The sequence below is a fragment of the Nyctibius grandis genome, chromosome 2, assembly GCF_013368605.1.
Source record: "Nyctibius grandis isolate bNycGra1 chromosome 2, bNycGra1.pri, whole genome shotgun sequence".
Taxonomy (NCBI): Eukaryota; Metazoa; Chordata; class Aves; order Nyctibiiformes; family Nyctibiidae; genus Nyctibius; species Nyctibius grandis.
Window position 1 is genome coordinate 69,859,152 of NC_090659.1, and position 20,452 is coordinate 69,879,603.

Sequence of the window (20,452 nt, forward strand, 5' to 3'; positions counted from 1 at the left end):
CTCCTAAACTGAAGAAGTTTGAAAACATAATCGGAAACACTGACTATGTTTGTGGCATATGGATATTAAATGACAAATTTCAGCCTAAATCCTGACATAGCTTCAGCACCTGCAGTTGTCTGATTTGTTTGAGACAAATGACATGCCTGTTGGAGGAATTTAAAATACTAGTTTGTTAGAGGGCTTCTGTCTTTGCAGGGTTTGTGTTTTTACAAAGTGCTTCACTTCTATTGAAAGAACACTTTTGTGGAGTCTTCTGCTATGTTATGAGACAATTTTTAATCAAGCTACCGAATTAACTAATTTGCTCAGTATTCATGGTCTGGTAAAGTCATACCAGCACGTAGTATAGACTCATCAGCAGTGTTACCTTGGGCTGTCTGAGAAGTCTCAGCTCTCACATGTCGATTCACTCAATCCCTTATACTTTCAGCATGTGATTGCCTTGCACAGAAGTTTCTTCTCCTCCTCTTAGATTGTGACATGCTATGAGTACGTTTAAATTTCAAACTGCAAAGAAAAAGCAATCTTGAGCACTGAAAACCAGTTAACTCTTATCCCACGCTATAGGTTCTCTTCTATCTTCTTCTGATCCCACTAATACTGAATGTTTTATTTCTGCAGGAGTATAATTTTAAAGACAGAATGAATTCATTTGCAAATATCCTTGCAAGAAGGATGGTTTTCCAGCAGGTGATACCTGAGGGCTAGCATTCGGGGATACCAGGATATGAGCTTGCTCCCACTTCAGAAGCCCATCTCATGTTGCATATTGCTTAGCTTCCCTTAATTTGAGGGGCCCTGAAGCATAAGTTATTGATATTCTTTCAGCTATTTCACACTTCAATTATTATTATTATTTATTTTCAGCAGTGCTCATTCCAACAGAGCTGCTACAAAAAAACAGGCTAAATAGACCTCCAATGATAACTGCAATGACTGGCATATAGCCAGGATAAATGGCAGCTTTTGAATTTCAATATAATTTCATATGCATCTTCACTGCCAAGACTAAACTACTAATTAAGCAATAATCCCACAGCACTGTCAGATGTACAAGGCAGTAAGAACTTCCTGGGCTCAACTTTATTTAAGCAGATGTGCTTATTCTTAAATTATGCAATGTCTCTATTGAGGTTATCATAAATCCACTACAGGTTTTAATAAAGAATGTAATGAACTAGACAGGAAAGGTTCCTTTAGGGCCTTGTCCTAGACAGGAAAGGTTCCTTTAGGGCCTTCTCCTAAAGATCTTACTTATATGGAACTCCAACTTGAAACCAAAATTCCAGAATGTCTTCCTGAATGCCACTTTCCACTATTTAGTGTCTATGTATTTTGCTATTCTTTCCCCTCTAATCTTACAGGAATCAGACGCATTGCGGGACAAAAAGGCAAGTGAGAAGATTTTTAAAGGATCTCTTAGTTCCTTCAAGCTGGGAAAGTTTTCTTGTCATCTTGGCGTTTTGTGTTTATTTGTTTCAATGATTCATTTCTAAAGGAGATGAGGCTTAATCCTTGCGTACTTTCACAGCTAGTCATAATGTTCAAGTTCTTAGGGGAAAACACAGGAATGAACAGGCTAACACACTGAAGAATGTTCTACATGGAACTAGAAGTAAAACTTCATGGTATGTTTGCAATTAAAATGTACATACAGTATAGTGAGAGCCAGAATGCAGTGTAGGATTCTGCAGGTTTGGACTCAGAGTTAGTCATTTAATCACGAGGGATTTCAGTTAGTATAAAATCAGGAATTTTACAACAATTCCCCACAAATGTTTGAGCTATGTATCTGTAATACTTAGGAAGAAAATGTAAAAGGAATAAATATACCAAGTGAAAATACTGAGTGATTTCTGTCCAAATGAATTATTCTATTCCTTTAAGTCAATTCATGTCTTCACTGAAATTTGATGTGTAAAAGAGAGGTTCTATGAGATGCATCTGAGCCACTGTTAAATATGAAAGTAGCATGTATGTGAATATAGAAAGTGGTATGGAGTCAAAACTTCTCAGGAACTTAAACAAAATTTTGCCATTCCATTATGTTATTGTGTTTGGAACAATGAACTAAAATTTATCACCAAAATACTTCTTAGATTGTAGGGAAAGAAGAAGGAGAAAGACTGAGATACTAAAAGGGTTTTGGAGAATATGAATGAGGGGATGATCTTTCACTTACGCTTTCAAGAGTTTTCTTCCCTCCAAGAGTCTACTCTGCCTTGTAGCTTTTAATCTCCTCTCAAGTTGTTGTCTGTCTTGTTCCCTATCCTGTCTTTTATTTACAACCCTTTTCATCTTCAGTTGTTTCATTCGAGTACTATTAACATTTGAGCAGGAGGGAGAATACACTAAATATTTCTAAAGAGCAGGATTATTGGGATTGTTGTCCCAGTAAGACTGGTGAAAAGGTGCAGCATTTAATTTTTTTTTGTATATTGAATTAGTTACTGTGAAAAATTCAGATTTTTTTCTAAATTTAAAAAAGAACAGTTACACCTCTTTCATAACATTTCTTCCTAGTAAAAGTGAAAAATAATTGTGTTGAATTATCATCGTAATCACTGAGACCAAAAAAAGAGGATTTTTTCTTGATCTAGAAAACTTCCAGGATCAAAGAATTCACTTAATCTGAGAATCAGAATAAAAATACGTATTTATAACAAGTGCATTATGCATTTCCATGGTTGACACATAACCAACAGAAGAGTTAGTTGTAACTGCCATCCAGAACAATGAGGATAATTTTGAGATCTGCAGTTTATTTGAAGATTTTACTTGTTTCAAAGTAAGAAAAATAAACACAGATTTAATATATTCTAAACACAATCATACTTTTTCTTAGGACATCTGAAGAAGATGATTATGATATTATCATGTATTTAATTACAACAAGGACACATTACTTTTACTCTCTTATTTATAAGTTTATTGTTATTATTGTTATAAAATAATATAAAGAATATAATTACATATTACTCTCATTACATAGAGAAGTACAGGCATAGTTACTGTAGAGCAGCTAACATATTCCTTTGTATTTTTTTTTTTGCTATACGGAATGGATTATTGTACGTTAGGTTAAGGCACACTCAGACTGGAATGTCATTACCGTGATCCTCAAAACTCTATTCAGTTTCCGTTTAAAGTTGTGTCATCTTTCAACATAAAAGTTCCACATCTAGGGAATCGAAAATAGTTATCAGTGTTGACAGGGCCAAACTCAGCATTTATCTAGTAGGTAAGTCAAATCAAAGTCTTTGGGCTTGACTTTCTTTTATTTTTTTTGTCTTTCGTTCGTTTTCTTGGCTTGCTTTCTCCCCTTGCAGACACAATTACTGCTCAAGTGATCTGTTTGTAGAGAAAGTATTAGCAGACCTGTGTGAAACTGGTTCTTCTTTTTATCACAGACTTCATCAGAATTAATTTTTATCTCTGAAGTTAATGCTTAAGATTCTAGGTTCACAAACAAAGTTTTATTTATAGTTCAAGATTTATAGACGTAGAAAACTCCAAGAAAATTCAAGTAAAACTGGCATGTTTTGCCTGCCATTATAGGGAATCCATTAATCCCTACCCTGAAATTACTGTTTGAGAGGAATTTAAAGTTACTATATACCCAACCTTAAGGGCTTTTTCCATATCAAGAAATTTTTAGTGAAACCTGTTTAAAGTTTTAGATTTTTTAAATTAAAAGGTACATCAATAGGAGTTTTTTAGTAATTCCTCTAGTGTTAAATACAAAAATTTGGATTCAGCTGTGATGTACTTCTACATATTTTGCATAAAGCTAATAATTATATCACAAGTGGTTTTAAATGTGAAGTTTTATGATCAAATGAAAATCTGTAGTGTCTATGTCAAAACAATGTCAGAAGTAAAAATTAGCACTCTCTATAGAGGCACTAAATTTCTTCTTAGTCGTTAGATTTCTGAAAGCATAGGGAAATAAATTTGCTTTATAAGTTTTCAGTAATTTGGCATTCAGGAAGTTTAAAGTGTATATTTTACAAACATGCATGAGATTTGCATGAGATACGGTAGAGAATGACTATAGTATAATATGGCACTGTTGACACATAGAAACTTATAAAAAAATCTGTTTTGGTTTGATAGCTGTCACAGCTCTAGCACTTATTAGTTGGTGGGGGTCCTCTCACACTACATAGTACTATATTTCCTGTTCTGGTGTATTGTGCTTGTAGTGTTAGTGCTGGCTCATGTACCACTGTTTTAATTTGTGTTTAGTTCCAGAGGAAAATAATTTAGATGTTACTGAAGTGAACCTCGGTAGAACTCAAGTCGGGTAGGATTCCACAGTCAGCAGTCTAAGAGCTACTCCTGATCAAAAGCAAATACTGTTATGAATCAAATTTTGCCCTAATTTTTTATAACATTTAACGATATCAATGACTTTAGGTCGAATTCTGTCATCCTTTTCTGTTTTCTTGCAGTCTTTCTCGTGTATGTTTTAATTTTAATCTATGCATTCCACCTCACAGCTTCAACAACCAAATTACAACTGTTTTCTGATTTATCTATAAACTAGAGAAGTCACATACAACTGGCATTTGAAACAAACAGCCCTGTAGCTAGTGAACAACTTGCACCTCTAACATTCTCTGGTGGATAAGTCCTCCATAGCTCGAAAGAATAAATTAAGTTACAAAAAGGTCTTTAAAAATTTACTTTTACCATTGACTGACAGACACGCAGCACCTCTAATCTTTCAAATTTATCTTATATGTCTACAAAATACTTTAGTCTGGCTGATAGTCGCAAAGACTATATGGGTCAAAAAATTCAAGGAGAAAATTAATTAAAAAATAATCTTACAATCTTCATTGAAAATACTTAATAAAATGCCAGGGAAACTTGAAGGGAAACAAACCAAACCAAAGTAGAACAAAACAAAACACAGAGGCAGGGAGTAAAATTCAGAAGTACTTTTCTGCTTTGCAAATATATCTGTGGAACCACATCCTGTGGTATCGAGCTAGAAACAAATACTGATTGCTTCAGCTGTGGTTTGTTTTTTTTAATATAGCTTTGTAAGGGTGCCAAAAATGAGCCTAATTTTGTTTTTTTTTGATGATGCCAAATTCTGAAAATGACCAGTTAAACATGATTTCCTGCTGGATTTGATGTTGCTTTGTTTCTAGGGAATGCTAGGCAATTACACCCTTTTAAGAAACTCTCCTAGCAAACATGTCCATTTTGGAAAATTTATACTCTCTTATTGTTCTGCTGTTATGCCAGAGTTGTAACACTGAATTTAAAAAAGAGACAAACAAGGGTCAGAAACACCTGAGACAGCTTCTGTGACTCCTGAAAGAAACAAGAATATCCTTGAAGCAGAATGAGGGCTCTGAGGAATTAGAATCGCTACTTCATTTTAAGAATTGTTTAAGTATGGCCAGGGAAGAAGTCATAGGTATGACTGGCTCTTCATGATCCTGTGTCTGTTGAAAAGATATTAAACTCTTCTTCAATTTTTGTTTTTCTTCCTTGGAAGAGATAATACTTTTTTCAGCTTTCTTTTACACTCTGTCAGGGAAGGGAAAATAGGCTGAGATATTTGTTTAATCTAAAAGTTTGACTTCAGGATATTGTGCAGCTCTGGTCCAGCCACAATATTTGGCAGAATTCATTTGAAACTATGTCATATCATCAAGGAAGATGAGCATTAGGCATCTTCTTACAACTACATGGAACATTTCTTTGCTTTGTGGAAAATGAGGATATACACTATTTCTCTAGTCATAAACAGACTCTAAATGATAGGCATAAGAGAAAGAAAAAAAAATCATTAGACAACAAATACAAACATAGTTTTAGCTACATATGATGACTCCAAATATGTTTCATTACTACAACTATAATACCAACGAAGAAAGCAAGAGATTATCTTTAAACAGTAAACAATACCACTGATTAGAATGATGAAAAGAATACCAGGTGTCTCCTGAATAGAAGCCGGTGGATTTTCTCAGTATAAGAAAATGAAGAAATAGTGACTGTACATTTTTAACAAATCCTTTTTTCTGATCAAGAGAAAACATACACTAGGCTCAGGATAGCAATTTGACCCATAATCCATGGTTCCTTATTGTTAAAATACTGGGCTAAATTAACTGGTAAAGAATGTGGTCACAAATCTAACAACCTTGTCTTTATACTTGATTATGAGAATTTCACCTTTGTTATATTTGCACATCTTACAGTGAACTTTAGCTAGGAACAGTTACGTTTGTATCTTCTGATGGTAGATAATAAAGATTAATCTAGATGCTGGAGACTCTTTAACACTTCTAGACTGCTGAAAAGAGATGACAATGGGGGAAAAATCCAAATCAAACCAAAAAACACCCCACCAAAAAGCAGCCGATTGGCTTGAGCCTGCTCCTACTGTAATGGAAACACGTAATACCATTGACGTTCCTGGGATCTCACTTTTACGATGCTATGTTAACTATATGGGTAGTGTGGTTGAGAGAAGAAGAATAGACCCCTAGCTAGATTGTAAACCTAAAATAATTAGTTTCATGTTAAGATATTTTTGAGAAAATATTGAAAAGATATCCCTTATTCAGAGATATGTGTTTATCAGTTCTACACTGTTTGCTTGCTGACACCAAGAAAACACAGCAGTCCCAAAAAGAAAGGATGTCAACAGGCAAAATTAGTAAAAGTCAACCCAGAATACCCTATCTCCTTTCTTGTCTGGCATGTATTCTAAAAACTGTAGCAAAAGCTCTGAGTTCAATACATGAATTTTAACAGATATTTCCTCCTCAGTCTCAGGGACTCTTAGTTTCTACCACAGACAGTTTAACTCACTTTCCTTTTGATATTGGTAGCCCAGGAATCTACTGTAGGACTATCCTAAGGCTTAGCAACTGAAAGATACGAAACATAAATCCTCTTTTGTCTCTAGAATGGAATCCTTAAATTTACTAATAGTTTAAAGAATTTAGATATTTATAGCAACTGTTTTAGCATCCTGAAGGTTTTCAGTACTGTTGATTATATTTACATTCTGTACAATCACTATTTTCTCAATGTTTGGAGGTGTGTTAGTTTGGCTGGAGAGGCTCAGTCATCTGTATTTTAGCCTATGAATTTATTATCTGCCCTGTTCCTTTTGACACCTCTGTTTTTTCTAGCCCAGTGACAGAGGAAAATACTGCTGCAATACAAAAACATCCCTTTCAGCTCTACTTAAAGGTCATAGTCAAACTTTACACAAGAAACAGCATGATAATTGTGGAAATCTAGGCACAATATATGAGGGTTTTTCTTTGTCTTTTGGCCATGTCTTTTATTTACTGCTACACAGCGGCCTGGCTTCACTAAAACTGAACACCTGCAACACTTCTTTTAGCTTCTGACCTGGTAGCTGGGTCATGTACTTGAGCATTGAAAGCATGTTTGAATCATGGCAGGCTGAGGTACGCCTAAACCTACTCAAGCTGTCTGTTTGGTAGGATATTATATAAAAAGAAAGCATCTCTACCCCTTGTGTTTTTAAATGAAAGAGACCTTGACTCCTGTCCTTTTTCTTGGTTTGCTTTTGGCATCTCAGTGAAGTCTGTATATGCAGAGTATTTTTAGGGCATTACTTGTCAACTGTGTCCCTCAGGGCATTAAGATCTTGTCAGCCTATTTTCTAATTCCAGTGGGTCTTGTTGAGAGACTAAATGACCTGACTGTTCAGATCAGGAAAGTTGTATCTATTGCTACAAAATCTCTAGGGGAAAATTTCAGATCAAAAAGGGAAGAACCTACTGCATTTAGGTAGCCATTTAGCAGGTGTCTTCCCAATCACAAAAGCTGAACTGAAGTGGTTAAATACAACCAAGTTTTCTTTCAGTCTGGCCTCAATATTTTTAGTTAAAGACTCTGTGGGGTTCTATTTTGGTCTCTCTGCAATCCCTTCTGCATCAAACAGAAATGAACAGTGTAAAACATCATCAACAGCCCATTAAGACTAGATTATCATAACATCTGAGCATTATACTTACTTTAATTAATGTATCACTCATTTTCAGCAGTATTGGGACTTTTCTGAAAGTACGGTCAGGGCTTCGATGTGTAAGAACATATTAAGAGCTTAGTACATGATAACTTTATACTATTTTTAATGATAAATTTAAGAGGGAGCTGAGTGACAGCTCAGATGTCAAATGCAGTTATAGCAACTAAACAATTAAAACTTAATGCATGATTACCACAAACAGTTGTCACTTTACTTAACTCCATGGAGCTGCCTTGATCTATGTCACCTGAAGTTCTACTTTCACTTGAGTTATTGCTCATTTCTTTAAAGGTGTCTGTAATTAAATAATTGCCACTCTAAAGATTTCCAAGGCTGTTTTTGGAGTTACTTAGTTTTAGCTTTGAGTAGAGTTCATTAGTATAATATGAGCACTTCCCCAGCTTTAATTAATTCATCATTATGACATGTCTATGAGGTAATGTCCTTGCTTAACACACAGTGAAGATGAGGCCAAATTTGCAGTGCTTACTTATTGTGACAAACATCAAAAAGTAGGAAAAATATTAGGATTGATAAAGTCAATAATTTTGAAAAACTGAAAATTGAAATCTAACAAGTATCTCAATTTACTGACATTAATAGTCTTTGTAATTAAAATATCTTAGGTAATTTTTCTTTTTTTTTTTTTTTTATTCTTCTGGAAGCCTTATTCTTTTCAGAAGTCAACCAGTGTGATCTTTTTACACACACAGGGTAGAGAAAAGTTTTATCTTATTTAAGAGACATTTTTTCTATTTTATTAACACTATAACCCATGTTACTTAAAATTAAAGGTATTAAAAAATGGTATAAGGCAAATCATGTTATTTCCTATGCATCCTATATATCACATTATGTTTTTGACTTTGGATAAGGACAAGTAATTTTGAAAACTGTTATAAGCCACTGCTATGCATTTTTACAATCTTTCTTATGATATTATGCAGTTATGTTTCTAGTATGGAACAGTTTTCCATAAAAATATAGTTAAACTCCTCCAAAAATAACAGAGAGGTTATTTTCCTGTATGGTAATTTTAATTTATAGTCAGTAGGATTGATAATTTTCATTAATACCAATTACAACTAAAAAGTGAATGTATTCAGCAAATTTTATATACTGTTAATCATTAATTCCACCCCCACACTAAGTATTGACTGATCTAATCACATCTTTCCAAAGGCATTGTGTGAACTTGGTCATGAAAATTATTTTATAGACTTTCAAGACCTAACACTTTTAAAATGTGAAGCCTGAAAAATCTTGCAGTTTGGCTCTGTTAGTGAAATCTGCTTCTGGCCAAAGCTAGAGAAAACATCCTAATTGTCAGTACTAGGATATCCGACAAATGAAAGCAGAATAACATCTCTTAACTACCAATCACCAACAGCAAAACCACACAAACCAGTTACTATATGGCACATTTTCTATCTTGTCTACTTTTAGAGAACACGTTACTGAAATTGCAAAACAGCACCAACCCTAAAACTTGTTTAAGTTGTCTTAGATTTTATTAAAAACTCTGGAATGATCTGAGGTTTTTGTCAGACAATCATTAAATGCTATACTAACTGTTAAATTATCAGTATTTTAGAGGCTTTGAACAATAATAATATTATTTCAAAAGTTGCTCTCCTTAGAAGAAACCTAGTTTGTAATTTAGCTATAGAGGTCAAGACAGAATAACCAGTAGAAAGTCCCTCTTAGAAAACTTGTCTAGTTCATTTTTTGTCTGTACTAAGTAATATATATATATATAATGAATAATATGTATATAACATATATAATATATGAAATTTCATCATGAGGAAATGCAGGTTTATACAGGTAATTTCATTCTTATAAAGTTAGAAATATTTACGTTCTAAGGAATTAGGCAGAAAAGTTGATTAGTTTCTTAATTTCCAGTTCTTTCAATTACTTTAAAAATATTTTGTGCGAGTTATTTTTCTTTGTTTTTAAGATTAATTTATTATCCAAAACAGTTCCCTGAAGAACCTAACAAGATGTCAAATAACCTGCATAATTATGTCCCTGTCCACCAGCACAGTTATGTTAGGTCAAGCTGAAAAAATCGACTGTAAATGCAAATGGCTTAAAACCCCATTTAGCCAGAAAGGCAGGGCAAGAATGTGTCTGTGTTTATGAGACTTCATGTGCATTTGCAATTTTTTATTAAACAAACATCAGATAAAATACATAAAGAGCACAAGATGCTCAGGTCTCAGCTATTCTGAGTGAGTGCCCTAAGTACTAGTTTGCCAAGACGATACTCTTGTTGAGTGAATCTTGAATTCTATTATGCCTAGTAACAAAGGTAGAGGAAGCATGGAGAAGGCTGCTATTTGGAATAGCCTGCATCTCTTTTCTCTCACATGTTCATAGCTGTTGCTAAATTCTTCCTTTCCAGAAGGCAGAACGCATCCAGAGCCATTTTCCTCAATATGCAGTTATCAGTACAAAATGAGTCATTGTTATTTTTAGAATTTACCAATGAGACATAGGTCCTCTAAATGGGGGAGCCTGACAAACTAAACAAAGAATGTCCCAACTTCTACATGAGAATGGAAAACCTGCTATCCAAATACATTCTGTGCTTAGTTATTTTCTTGGGCTGTGGCAGAAGTGGGTTCAAACCCCTTGCTCCTGAGATGGACCTTGAATACAAGGCTTCTGTTTCCTGATGGATAAGCTATTATGCATAAAAATGGACATCACTTTTGGTTAAAATTAGACTGTTAAGCACCTAGAAGCATAGCTACTAGCCATCCCAGATATCTCAAACAGGAGGTTAAATGAGGAGTTTTAAAACTCATTTGCCAGCATTCTGCTGAAATGGCACAGTGCATGCATAAATCCTTTCTTGCATAGCTACAGCTTCTTTCCATAGAAAAAATGTCAAAATGTCTAAATGTCATCCTCATCTTATTTGGGAAACTAAAGGTTATTAGTTCAGTTCATACATGAAGTGACATGACATAGTGTAATATAAACATGTTTACACTTCTAAGGCAGGACTCTATCCTTTCTTGGCTAGATGATTGGTTGTATGCTGTGTACCTAGTGTTTATGATCATGTTGATCTTACTCTATTAAAAGTCTTACAGATGTCAATATCATTTCAGTCCAAAGTTACATCAGCATTTCAGCAGTATATCACTTGATCTGATGCACTATCTGGGGAGAAATATACTAGTCTTTTTTCTCTGTGTGCTAGTTATTGTGCCCTAGATCATCTAACACATTTTTGCCTTGTCTCTGAACATAGACTTTCAAAGGCACTTTTGATCTTGATTGGATTCTAGTTAGCCCACAGGGGCAAAATGATTGAAAACCCAGTTTGTAGTTCAGTTATTCCTTGATAGAGTATTAGTTGGCATTGAATGCAATGTTTAAAGTTATGAGATTGACATTCTGTTTTTAATATTTTTAGCTTCTTAAAAGTTGTCCTTTACATCAGACAGGAATAATAGATGCATAGGTAAATAGATAGTGAGCCACAGGCATTTATTACCCATTGCTGCTCTACTGTACTTCTAGCATGAATCTTCCTTTAATAATCAGACAGCTGTAATGTAGTTGAAGCTTATGAGGAACAGATGAACAGGAAAAAAGAATAATGAGTTGAAGATGTTTGTTTCAGTTGTATGTTCCAGAAGGACATTATTGTCTAAAAAGTTCACTTTGCACACTGACTTCCAGGAAAGTGTTTAAGAACATGGTATACATCTGAACAGTCTTTATTAGATGTGGCATTAGACTTCATTCATCTCACCACACTATTAGGTTTGAGACTAAGTTGTGCATACTGCCTGTACAGTTAGGTTTAAGTCTGAGTCAGTCCTGTCCTGTTCATTCATCTTTTCCTTTTGTTTTTAAAGGAGTCAATCTCAAATTTTCAGGTAAGTATATGAGTAAGTGCTATATAAAAGTAACAGGAAGAAGACTCAGACTACAAGCTCCAAAGTCCCCAGGCCTTCCCAGACACCATGCAACAACTCTTTTGTGTCGCTGTCATAACTTTGAGAGACCAAACTTTTTCCTGAAGTATTTATTCCCCAAAAACCCCAGAAGTAAAAAATTAGATCTTGTTAAAACTCAATTTGCAAATTACAACAGCATTGATGTGAAAGTCACACCAGTTTTATTTGTTGCTGCAACATCAGGTCAGTAAGAACAGGTGCCAATGCCAGGGAAGTTTATGGAGCAGATCATCTTGAGTGCTATCATGGGGCACGTACAGGACAACCAGGTGATCAGGCCCAGTCAGCATGGGTTTACGAAAGGAGGTCCTGCTTGACTAAGCTGATCTCCTTCTATGACAAGATGACCAGCTTACTGGACGAGGGAAAGGCTGTGGATGTTGTGTACCTGGACTTTAGTAAAGCCTTTGACAGAGACTCCCACAGCATTCTTCTGGAGAAACTGGCTGCATATGGCTTGGATGGGCATACGCTTTGCTAGGTAAAAAACTGGCTGGATGTCTGGGCCCAAAGAGTTGTGGTGAATGGAGTTAAATCTAGTTGGCGGCTGGTCACAAGTAGTGTTCGCCAGGGCTCAGTGTTGGGGCCAGTCCTGTTCAATATTTTTATCAGTGATCTGGATGAGGGGATCGAGTGTACCCTCAGTAAGTTTGCAGATGACACTAAGTTGAGCAGGAGTGTTGATCTGCTGCAGGGTAAGAAGACTCTGCAGAGGGATCTCAACAGGTTGGATCGATGGGCCAAGGACAACTGTATGAGGTTCAACAAGGCTAAGTGTCAGGTCCTGCACTCTGGGCACAACAACCCCATGCAATGCTACAGGCTTGGGGAAGAGTGGCTGGAAAGCTGCCTGGTGGGAAAGGACCTGGGGATGTTGATCGATGGCCATCTGAATATGAGCCAGCAGTGTGCCCAGGTGGCCACGAAGGCCAACAGCATCCTGGCTCGGATCAGAAATAGGGTAGCCAGCAGGGCAAGGGAAGTGGCCATCCCCCTGTACTGGGCACTGGTGAGGCTGCACCTTGAATACTGTGTTCAGTTTTGGGCCCCTCACCACAAGAGGGACATTGAGGTGCTGGAGAGAGTCCAAAGAAGGGCAACGAAGCTGGTGAAGGGTCTGTAGAACAAGTCTTACGAGGAGCGGCTGAGGGAACTGGGGTTGTTTAGCCTGGAGAAAAGGAGGCTGAGGCGGGGAGACCTTATTGCTTTCTACAAGTACCTGAAAGGAGGTTGTAGCGAGGAGGGTGCTAGTCTCTTCTCCCAGGTAACAAGCGATAGGACGAGAGGAAACGGCCTCAAGTTGTGCCGGGGGAGGTTTAGATTGGGTATTAGGAACAATTTCTTTACTGAAAGGCTTATCAAGCATTGGAACAGGCTGCCCAGGGAAGTGGTGGAGTCACCATCCCTGGAGGTATTTAAAAGATGAGTAGATGTGGTGCTTAGGGACATGGTTTAGTGGTTGACTTGGTAGTGTTAGGTTAATGGTTGGACTCGATGATCTTAAAGGTCCTTTCCAACAAAAATGATTCTGTGATTCTGTGATAATTGAATGGAGGGACCTGGAATAAGTTAATACAATTTTCCACACAGATCATGTCAAATATAAATATAAAAGCTCAGGGTAATCTGTGGCTTGTGTTTCTTACTTAATCATTTAAAATATACCTGATTGTTTACCCTCATTCTTTCTCTTTGATTTTGTTTTTGGGTTTTACATTTTAACCAGTTCACTTTTCTGAATATTTTTAGAAATAGGTGAAATTGTCAGCTGCAAATCACAGACAGTTGCCCAGCAAAATCCCTCAGTTTTGTGATAGGTATTTATCCCTGTAACAATATTACTAAAAGAAGCAAGAAAATAATATCATGAATAAAACCTTTAATTACATATATAGCAAGGCAGAAATTGTTCCATGGTCAGTGAAACAGATACAGCTGTTTCTCATGGGTTTCTGTTTTAGGTCTCATATGTGTGAGGTCTGAGGTTTCATCATTTCTAATAGGTTTCATATATCAATAGCACTGGCAATGCATTGATTGATCAGTTTCAATTGTTGTTTGAATTGCTCACTGCTTGTATTTCTACGCAGAAAAATCACTAACTTTCAGTTCAACTTAGTCAAATACATTTCCTCTCAACACAGTTACAAAAAAGCCAAATAGATCCCTACTTCAGCTAGTAGTCTTCTTTCCAGCTCACACCTCTCTGTTCCTGAAACATCACGGCATTCAAATTAACTAAGTCCCTGTCCGTGTCAAAATACAGTCTGTTGTTTTCTTAAAGAAAACAGTAAAAGACAGACTGATTTCACAGTGTACACACTGTACACTGACCTGCAAGTTTCACAAGCAAATTACTTATTAAATGCATTACCAATAAGGTCACAATTTAAAGAAGAATTAATTTTGATGCCTAGGCTTCCAGAACTACCTTTTGCCTCATCACATAAATTTGCCGTATTTCATTTCCCTAGACAAAAGGATAGATATGTTTGAAAAATAAAACTTTTAATATCTTCTCAGATAAACTAATGTTAACTTCACTGCTTTGATAGCATTATTCATGATTTACAGTAGCGACTGCAAAGAAAATCAGGTCTCACTCTTTTATAGTGCTTTAATGTGAGAGACATTTTCTTTCTCTCCCTCATGTTATATTTTTACGCTTTCTCATGCTGCTGTCTTTTTCAGTATCTTATTCCATAAGGTGCCTCTCACAGCATGTTGCTGAGCTGGACAAAGATATTTTCATCACCCTGTCTACATCTAATGTCCTAAAGTGATAGGAGATTGAAAAGAAAGTTGTGAGATAATTGCTGTACCTATTTACTGCAGCCTCCTGTCACTGCTATACTCCTGCAGCAGTATTGTCAGCAGCCTGAAATAAGGAAGTAGAAATGGACTCATTACATTAAGAAAACTCAAAAAATAGAAAAAAGTTTGCATTCATTGAAATCTTGGAATTAGTAATGATACAACAAGTGAAGTAGTGAAGCCTATGTATTCATATAGAAACAGGCATCTATTATTTAACTATAGGTTGTTAAGTTTCTGTCATCTCATTAGATAAATTACTCTTTTCTTTAACATGCACGTCACAGTGGGGATATAATGAAACTTAAAATCCTGAACACTGATTCTTTTGTTGGATAAACAATACTACTTGAAAAGGGTCTAATGTAATGAATGGGTGATGAAAACTTACAAGTGATCAATGCCATTGGGCAGACATTCTCCAAAATAATTTTTTTAATATTGTTATATTTTATAGTAGTATGAATACAACATATGACAGTGCTTTCATGTTCACTCCCTTTTAACTAGAGCTAACTGTTGCTATCACTTAACAATGTAGTATGGTAATGCCCCCAAGAGCTCAGTGCCATATAAACAGAGTAAATGATTGTCCTTACTATAAGAGCTTATAACAAAGAAGGAAACAAGCAAAATCAAAATACTGCTTATTTTCTAGGGTACAAACTTAACAATGTAGTATGGTAATGCCTCCAATAGCTCAGTGCCATATAAACAGAGTAAATAATTGTCCTTACTATAAGAGCTTATAACAAAGAAGGAAACAAGCAAAATCAAAATACTGCTTATTTTCTAGGGTACAATGTAATGTCAACTATTTTTTATTCCATGGTAGTGTATGTCTGCAGTTACATTTGTGGAGAGTTAAGAAAAGGGCATAAGCTTTGTAGAGAACTTAGCAATGAGCAGGGCTTGCTGTGAGTGAAAATCGATATAAATACAGTATGAAACAAGGCACACACTGATACATTGGCAGAGGTCAGCTGTAGACTGGCAAATCAGACAAGCAATAGGATGAACAGTTTCTCTAACATTTACCTATAACAAGAGTGATAAAATTGTGTTCTGAGCAGTGAACATAGCGCAGCTTGATTTCCTATAGCTTTCTGTACTATACTCCGATGGCAGAACAAATTCAGCTCCCCTGACATATGTCCTGTATCTGTATTTTCCCTTTTAGTATTTCCCACACTTCCTTACATTTTTCTACCTCTGACCTTTCACACTGTGTTCTCAAGATACCACAGGCTCCCTCATTCACCCATTAATTACCAGTTACATAAGAAGTGGTATGTGTTGATCCGTTTGTTAATTTTGTCTGGTAACAGGACAAATAGAACAGAAAATTAACGAGCTGAAGCCTTTCTCAGTCTGTAAGTATATGGGCCAGCCCTTCCTTTCCAGCCACCTGACTGATGAAACAGAAGATAAATTGTCTTTGAGAGTTTCACACTTTCCAAATTTGGCAGAAATTGATCAATCATTTAAAAAATATTAAGAAACGGATGACAAACAGATGGATGGATAGTTAATCCATGTAAGCTTCATTTCATTAAGGAATTAGCTAAAAATGAATCTATCAAGGTGGATTTTAAGGAAGCCAGTAAATACAAAAAGTCTAATTTTGTGTCTTTTTTAATGTCATTACGAATTATAGATAATTATTTAAAATTTGAAATAAAGCAATCAGCTGAACTAATTTTATTTAATATTTGATACCTATAGTGTAAGTTCAACTAAAACCTGATAATTGCCTAGGTATAAATACATATAACCTTGTTTCTCTTCCTGTGTGAAGAAATAATGGTTTTAAACACTGATGTTTCTGTATTTATTTTAAAAAAAGAAGTCCTCAAAGAATCAGTAAAATTATGAACAACCCTGAATATTAGAAATAGCTAGATGTAAAGTAGTAACAATTGGGAGGTTTTGGGAAAGTTTTAATTAAGAATTTTAGAAATGTACAATTCTGAAATCTGTTCTTTGGTTAATAAGAAAGAAAGGGAATGAGGGGAAAAAAGTAGTAAATAGCAAACTGGAAAAAAATCTAATTCGGAAACTAGAAACTATGGATTAATGTTTCCTTTTAATGAAGCATTAGTTAGGAAACCAGTCTGGACTAGTGGTCAGACCTCCACCTCTCCATTACGCACAGAGAGACTGTAGACAATTTTTCCTATCAATCATCAGCCTTGGATTCCTATCTTGTACTAAGATGAACTGTGCTCTGAATGTGCTTAACTCTATCCACTGGTGGAAGAGAGCACTACTTCCTTCACTGCTAACATTTTAGCTAAATGAGGCTGCGTGAATTCCATTCTACTTTTATCAATTAGCGAATCAAATAGCATCTGAGGGCCATAATGTTAAGATTACTAGTATCTCAAAATAGCAGGACTAAATAATAGTTATTAAATAATGATAGGAATAAGATAGCTGTACATAATTTACATAATGTGGTAAAATGGATTTTGGGGTATCTTATTTTACTGTATTCATATACTATGTTATGCATCTAGGAACACCGCTGTGACTTCACTTGCAATATGTCGTAGATGGAAAGTACTGAATCCAAGTACTGTTATTGGAATTATGTCAGCCAATAACAGATCATAATGTGATACTGTAACTAAAACAGAAAAGAAGATCCTTGGATTACAAATGCAAGACTGTCAGGTAGTTGTAGGGAGAGGATAAGTTAGCTATGCACATTCCTATGGAGATTACTACTCTATTACTGAAAACATTTCTGAAGTACCTGTGTTTATTCAATGACTCACTACTTGATTTTAAACATGCCAAATGCCCCAATACCAATGACACACACAGAATCAACTAAGAAACTAACTTTTTTGGGGTGTTGTTTAAAATGGCAATAATCACGGAAGACACAAGTGAGTCTGATCAGATGATTAAGACAATAGCAATGACCAGTGAGAGTAAAATAGTAACCAGCACATTAAGCAAAAATTTACAATCACTTCTCTGCAAGCAGATATTTTGTTTTGCATGCATATTTTGTTAATGTAAGTGTATTGGGTTTACATGGCCAGATTTTGGTAGTGGGCAGGTTACAGAGGTGGCTTCTTTGGGAAGGTGCTAGAAGCTTCCTCCATGTTGGATAGAGTCAATGCCAGCTGACTCCAAGGTGGACCTGCCACTAGCCAAGGCCGAGCCAATCAGAGATGGCGGTAGCGCCTCTGTGATAATATATTTAAGAAGGGGGGAAAACAGCCTGCGCAACTGCAGCTAGAAGGCATGAGACAGAATATGTGAGAGAAAGAACTGTGCAAACAGCAAGGTCAGTGAAGAAGGAGGGGGAGGAGGTGCTCCAGGCATCAGAGCAGAGATTCCCCTGCAGCCTGTGGTGAAGACCATGGTGAGGCAGGCTGTCCCCCTGCAGCCCATGGAGGACCCCATGCTGGAGTAGGTGAATGCCCAAAGGAGGCTGTGACCCCGTGGGAAGTCCACGCTGGAGCAGGCTTCTGGCAGGAGTGGTGGACTCATGGAGAGAGGAGCCCATGTTGGAGCAGGTTTTCTGGCAGGACTTATGACCCCGTGAGGGACCCACGCTGGAGCAGTCTGTCCCTGAAGGACTGCACCCCATGGAAGGCACGCACATGGGAGCAGTTCATGAAGAACTGTAGCCCATGGGAAGGACTCACATTGGAGGAGTTTGTGAAGGGTTGTCTCCTATGGGACGGACCCCACACTGGAGCAAGGGAAGAGAGTGAGGAGTCCTCCACCTGAGGAGGAAGGAGTGGCAGAAATGTGTAATGAACTGACTGCTATCCCCCATTCCCCATCCCCCTGTGACGCTTGCGGGGGAGGAGATAGAGAAATTGGGAGTGAAGTTGAGTCTGGGAAGAAGGGAGGAGTGAGGGGAAAGTGTTTTAAGATTTGTTTTTATTTTCTCATTACCCTACTCTGATTTGATTGGTAATAAATTAAATTAATTTCCCCAAGTCGAGTCTGTTTTACCCATGACAGTAATTGGTGAATGATCTCTCCCTTCTCTTATCTTGACCCATGAGCCTTTCATTATATTTTCTCTCCCCTGTCCAGCTGAGGAGGGGAATGATAGACCAGCTTTGATGGGCACCTGGCATCAGCCAGGGTCAACCCACCACAGTAAGACAGGACTATACATTAACAAGTACCGATGTCAGAGGACATTACAGTCAAAGGGGATTACAGCCGTGTAATCACCGGTGGGCATTTATGTGAAATCTTGTTTTAGTCTCGGAGGACTCTTAAAGGAAGGATATTTAAGGATGTACTTACAGATCCTTTTCTGGAGGGTTGCCCAAAAAATGAGAAGCAAGAGAAGGCTGCAGAAACTTTCAACAAATGTGAAGAACAGGTGAGCCTTAGTAGTTCCCTGTCTTATGATCTTCAGGTATTTCAGTCTTGTACCCAATATTAGATAGAAAATTTACTTTAAGATGGTTTGTGTTGTTATCTGCTGTAAAGCAGTTTTCCCCACCTCTGAATGAGGGAGAAGGGCAGAACAGAACTGAAATAGAAAGGCAAACATTTCAGAAAAGCCTGATTACATGGTACTATAGTACTATGCAGGTGGAGTTTTTGCATGAAGGGCATTAATGTCTAAATGTGCTTTATATATCTTGATACATTTAAATGATCAGCATAGATGTTTTGTCTGGATATACTAATGGTTCTTCAATTTAAAACAAACAAACAAACAAAACCTTCTTCAAAACTTACAACGAAAAGTAGGTCTTCACAGCTAAGACATTACTTACACAGTTCACTGTTTTATTGTTTTCATCAGCTACAGTATGTCTGTAATATTTTCAGTTAATTTCTTTGCTGCATATTGAAGTAGAAAAATACAACAGTAAATGTTGCATACTATAAAAAAGCATAAGCTATAAAGGCACCAGCTATAAAACATGACATTAAGCATCTTTTACATCCCTGTGTGCTCAGCAAAAGTCAGTTTGTAGCAAATGTTTCTAGAGTTATTATCTTACACCATGAAAAATTTGGCTCATTGGGTTTAAGACCAAAGAAACAGAACACTTCTCTGAATGACAACTGGATGGAAACTGCTAGAAACATTAGTTGTTAAGAGATCAAAAAGAGTGTTCCAAAGGAAAAGCAGTACACAGACTTCTAAAATGAGCTACTGCCCTTTAAAGGGGCAATTTTCCAAACAAGGTTTCATTAAACAAGAGGCAGCAACAACTTGATTACTCTCTGTGCTCATTTGGATGGAAGATAATTTTAATGGTTGTGAAGTTTTATTGGACTCTACTGGTTTAGACACCCTCATAGTAAAGAAAAGTTTGCTGAATATGGCTGAGATACATACTTACAATGTAATGGATGCTCAAGGTCCTGAAGGAAATTAAAGGTAAACATCTGAGGGAATTTGGATGATCTGCGCACCTGAATGGTGTTGGTAGTAGCTACAGTAAAACTGAAAATTTATGAACACTTTATTCATCAATTAAATACCTTCCCTGAAGTCACAAAATATAATGTAGCCATGTTACAGCCTCACTGGTGCCATGTTACACCATAACCGCTAGGTGCAAATCTATGCTGAGGTGTTTGTTAGGTGAGAAGCAAAAGTAATATGCCCTTC